This window comes from Portunus trituberculatus, chromosome 27 (assembly GCF_017591435.1).
Source record: "Portunus trituberculatus isolate SZX2019 chromosome 27, ASM1759143v1, whole genome shotgun sequence".
In the NCBI taxonomy this organism is placed as follows: domain Eukaryota; kingdom Metazoa; phylum Arthropoda; class Malacostraca; order Decapoda; family Portunidae; genus Portunus; species Portunus trituberculatus.
The window spans coordinates 1,240,441-1,246,208 of NC_059281.1; the positions used below are offsets into that span (position 1 = coordinate 1,240,441).

A 5,768-nucleotide genomic window follows, 5' to 3' on the forward strand; every position below is an offset into this window, starting at 1 on the left:
CGTGGTGAAGATAACTGAATTTTTTAGGGTGTTTATACGGTTCTTGTGACAGATAAACAAGATTCCTGCATTATTAACCCCTTCAGTAACATGACGTGTTTCCATATTCATTCTGCTTACTATTTGTTGATTTTCTACAGCTTCAGAAACTCATTTGGAGGATTAAAATAGTGAAGACTGTGGCCATTAATCTTCTGACCTCCATAGACCCTTCCTAATGTTAATAAAATGGTCTAATCATACACAGATCTCAAGGTGAAAATGTGTCCCAGTATTGAAGGAGTTAATAGGAGAAAGACTCTTGACAGTCCTGCTAATCATTTCAGTGACCTTTGAAAATTGTCGTGGCAAGAGAGCAGAGTAAAGCATTTCAGAAGACGGGCCTTGGTCTGCTACGTGAAGGTAAACACAGCGAGCGTTGCGTTACGTTGCCACCCTGACTGCAAACAGAGGAGGGGACAGCGACGGACCTCACCACTAAACCTGTATTGAGAAACGCTTTGCTCTCTCACCACGACTATTTTTCAAGGCCACAGAGATGATCAGCTGCGTGTCCTCGACTGCTACTTCTACCAGTAATGTATAAATCATGTTAATCTGTCACTGGAACCATAAAAAATACCTCCGTTAAAGACTCTTGTTACTTCATCTACAGCCTTTGGAAATTAGTGAAGGTGCTTGTAGAAGTGATTTAAGATACTACCGTAGGCTTTAGAATCATCACCATGCATTCTGTGTCTCCCTTCCTCTCCTAACCTCTGTCTGTGGGGGAATATGTGTTAGATAAAGCCTTGAGACTCTTAGTGTAACGGAGACTAAATTTACTCATCAGAGGGAGGGAAGAGAAGGATAAAGTGAAGAAAAGGACGGAAGGATATAAAAGGGATGGAGAAAAGAAAAGGATAAAATAAAGAGTAGGGTTGAATATAAAGAATAAGGAACATAGAGAAGTGGTGAAAGGATAAATTAAATGGATAGTTGAAGTAAAGTTATAATAAGGAAAAATAAATAAGAAAGTGAAGAAAAGGACAAAAGGATGAGGAGAAAAATACGAATGTCTGAAATAAAGAAGGGAAGAAGTGAAAAAAAGAACAAGAGCATGATGTAAAAATAAATTGAATTAAGTAGACAAAGAAATGAAGAATATGACAAGAGATGACGAAAAATAATTATTAAAATATAACGGACAAAAAATTGAAAGAAATTATAAAGATAAAGAAATATAATTAAAGACCAAAAATGAAGGAAAGAAAAAAAAGAAAGATAAAAATTAATAAACAAAAAACTGACAAAAAGCGAAAGAAAAAGAACAAAAGAATGATGAAAAGAGGAAGAAAAAAATAATGAGCGATATAATGAAAGGCAGAGTGTCATTGAGTTAGATTAAAGGAAGGAGCAGGACGGAATTAAGAAGGGGTGCATTATCCTCATCGTCATTATAGGCTGTGTGTGATTCAGGGTCAGTGTGGGACGGGGCGGGGGAAGAAAAAGCTTTGTGCCTCCTGATATTTGTGGCAGGACGAATAACGAGACTTGACATCAAAGGGAAGACCCGACATGACAGACAGTGGTGCAGTGTGTGTGTGTGTGTGTGTGTGTGTGTGTGTTCATTTTCCTCTTGCTTTCCTCAGCTTTCCTCTCGTGTTTCAGCGACCAAGTTTTAATATTCAAGTCGTAACAATCAAGAAGGGAGGGGCAGTGATGGGCAGTGGGAGGTAGGGAGGGTCGGGGCGGGGCGCATGGGGCACAGGGGCGGAGACTGTCAATTGGTGAGGAAGTGGGCAGTCTGCAGACAAGAAGTAGTGGGCGGGGCTACACAAACGAGGGGCCGTCAGTGGGTGGGGCGAGAAGAGGAGAGCAAGGTGGTGGGGCTAAAGAGAGTGTGGTGGGCGGGACCAGGCAGGCACAACGTGGAATGGGCGGGCAGTGGGCGGGTACTCACATGCGCTGGGCGTCGCTGGGTAGTGGGCGGGGCACTTGGGTCAGATTACGACGCCCACAACTCACGGTGAGGCCCGAGCACGTGCACTGCGGGGCACGGCGACCCTGGTCCTCCCCCCGGCCGCCTGGGGACACCAGCAAGGTCACCAGGGCAGCCAGGGCCAGCCGCCACGCCAGGGACATGGCTGGCCTAGAGTGTGTCCAGACCCGCCCCGTAACACTGCACCGTCCGACACACGGGAAGCCTGACCGCCTCCCTCACTGCCTGGCTGGCTGGTGCCGCCGCGTCCTCCAGTTACCAGTCACCCAGTCATCACCACACACACGCCGGCGGTCCCGCAACACCCGCCATCACCCATGCAAGAAGAAAGCAGACCTGTCTCGCACAGCTAAAATGAATAAATGAGTAAATGAATCCAATCAGGGTCTAGCTAGATAGATCAACGTGGTGCGCCCCATTGGACAGAGGAAGAAGATGCGTGCTGTCTTAAGTCCACCAGAGTCAGGACGGCAACCCCGCACCAGAGGATGGTACCGACGGGGGTCGCGGACAGGGAGAGGGGAGAGGGACAGATACAAGAGAGGGAGACAGAAACTGCCTCTCACGGCCGAGCGAGCAACGGGAGACAGTAGAGCGCGTCCGACCCCGCCAACCTCACCACTCTGACTGAGGCGTGTAGGCTGCCACGCCCTCGCCGCTCACTGCCACGCCCCTCCACGCCCGACCCATCACACCGCAGAGATGTCCACTGCTCGCCCCCGCCGCCACACCTCTTCGCCACCTCCTCCAGCCTCCCATCCCACCTCACCTATCTTCACCCAGCGTCCAGCCTCATTGCACGTCTAAACTCTTTTCGTGAAGCAGTATTGAGGTGGGCGTGAGTACGTGAGCACGCCAACGTACGAATGAACGTCATTAAATAAGTTTAAAAGTGACCCATTCCTCTTGACAAAATCTAGCAAAGCAGCGAGACGTGGGCTGACGAAGTGACAGCGTTAATTATCAGGGTGCGACCAACGAAATTACTTATTCAGCCAACACTGACCTTGTAAGATAAGCCACGTCCCCAGGGTCAGTGGGCAGGGCAGAGCAAGAAGTAATGGATCAAGCTGAATATAATGTTAGATTTTAAATAGATTGCAAGGGACTGCTTCTCAAATGTAGTGACCAATGAATGGAATAGACTCAATAATCAGATTGTTAGTGCCGAGTCAATAGGGAGCTTTGAAGATTAGGTATATTAATCATGTATACAGGGACTGCCACATGTAGGCCTGACATCCTCTTACAACATCTATTTCTTTATATTCTTTTGCTACAGAAACAAATGGCAGTCTTTGAGGGAGGAAAGGGAGATGACAGGTTGTGGCATTAGCAGCACAATCATTCCCATTAATCACAAGTATGCAAGTAATGTTGTGTTCATCTGAGGTATCTAAGATTGGCACGACAGAAAGGTTCCCATTTATTCCTGTCCTTGCATGCTGCCATTCCCCCTCTTTCCTTCTCATCCCTTTACATACTGCAACTGCCTGAGCTTTCATTTCCTCTGTTGTCATCTTGCAGCTGTGGCATCTGCCACACACACACACACACACACACTCTCTCTCTTAGTCACCACAGTCTCCACTATTCCTTCTCAGTAATCAGACTATCATGAAACACTGCTTCTAGTGACTCATTCACTGTGTGCTTTATCAGTATCTGGGATGAGTTAGGATTTCTTCAAACAAAATAGATTGATTGTCTCTAATAATATTAATACATCAACAACTATACAAAAAATTTGTACTTTCCTTGATAATTTATTGTTTTCTCTGATCAAGGAACATTCACTCCATAGTTTTTTGCTTTTGAGACTGAAACACACAACTCACTGAATTCAAAGAGGAAATGTTTTCAGGCAAACCCGTCCTTTCATTTCCACCAGCAAGACCAAACAGTAACAGCTGGGTGTGTGGAGGGAGAATTCAAGAGCCACAGACACAAACACACACGCATCACTGGAGCTGAGATGCTCACTAGGCCGTGAGGGCGGCCATGAGCAACTCCATCTTGTTGAGAAAGTTCCTTCCCTCCATGCGGTCGTGGCGCACCTCCTGCCACACGGAGCCCAGGTGCTCCCACCGCTGCTCCGACACCACCGTGGACGGGTAGAAGTCTGGCCGTGGTGAGGATGACACAAACACTGACACCCGCTGGGTGGGGCCCCGAGTGTACGCCGATCACCTTGTTGCCTGATGGGGACGCCAGCATGACAGTAGAGGCATTACCCAATGGCTCAATGGTGCCTGTACCAATGTTCTGCTCTGAGGACAGCACGGTCCACCCAGTGTACTTGGCCAGGCCCTGCAGTGCTGCCATGTTGTGCTGGGATATCTGGCACAGGATAAGGTTCCTCAGCTCCTGCGGCTCAAAGGACATGGTCATGATCTTCCCGTCCCGACAGATGCACTTGAGGGTTCTCTCAAAGATGTGGATGACCAGCTTGGTGCGCAGGGCAGAGTCGTAGCCCTGCGTTACAATGTTGATCTTGACACACGACTGGGTGGGCGAGTTGAAGGCGTTCCAGTGGGACACAATGAGTGGGTCCTTGAACTCCGCCGCCAGCTGGTCGATGACATACATGGTGCGCAGCCGCAGGAAGTTGTGCTGCACCTGCCGGATGATCTGCTCCAGCAGGGTTTGCTCCCGCATCATGTTCAGCAGCTGTTGGTGCAACAAGAAGCTGGTGAGCAATACTACTCATCCACCTCTCTCCAACAATGGTGCCTAAGAAGTGCCATGAAGCAATAGCACTAATAGGATCCTACAGCTAAACAGTCAACAGACTTTCACAGCTGTGAAACACACTGGAACGGCAACCACAGCAAACTCAGATGACAAATTTCAGCCATAGTCATGTCAGAAACACCCAAAGTTTAGTGGCTGACTGGGGCAAACCACTGCTATGGCACCAACCCAGACCCGCATTCATGCCGTTTGTTACACTTCTCATCCCGACTCCCCACATCCAGTCCAGTGAGACAAGGTGCTTAGCATTCCTTCCTCATCCACAGTATCCCTCAGAAACCCATAGACAACCTAGGTATTCATGGCAAGCAGGAACACCATGAATAAAGAATCACTATGAATCCTAAGACAAGCCTGGAGATGGCTCTGAATGCTTTAAGAATTGATGAACAGGAAGAAAGGAAAAGCAGTAAAATATACTTTCTTTTTCCTATCCAAAAGGGGTTCTGGACAGGCGCTACAAAAAGATGAGTGTTAACAATACACTGTAGTAGTGGAGCAACTATGCCAAGAGTTCTATAACAGACAATAGCATGTGAAGAACATCTCACCTGGTTCCTGTCCATGCCCTCCAGACCCGCTGCTCGCCTGCGCTTGCTCATGCCCATGGAGGCGTAACAGGGGGGGCAGCGGGTGCTGGAAGCTGTTATGGTAGACGCGGTGCAACAGCTGGTGCAGGGAGTGCTCAAGGTCATGCTCGTGTTTGTACTTGGAAGGACCCATCAGACCTCCTCCTGTGGTGGTGCTGCCCACAGTGGTGCCTCCTGTCCCTCCTCCTGCCACAGCCGGCCCTCCACCCCCACCCACAGAGCCTGGCAGTGTTCCACCCTTGGGACCACTGTTGGGAAGGCAAAAGTCACCAACATATTTAAATGCAGTACAGTACATTGGATTTTTATTCAAATGATTATTTTATTACTCACATTTGAATAATTAGATTTAAATCAAACCAATCCTGTGTGTGAACTAAATTCATAACACTGAATGGAGCTTGAGGTGTTAATGGATAGATACTATAAAGATAAGACACACA

General features: G+C 47.8%; 1 pseudogene; it reads right to left on the reverse strand.

Annotated features, from left to right (window-relative positions):
• Positions 1-3,681: 3,681 nt before the first annotated feature.
• Positions 3,682-5,638, reverse strand: LOC123509816 (annotated as a pseudogene).
• Between the last annotated feature and the right edge of the window lie 130 nt (positions 5,639-5,768).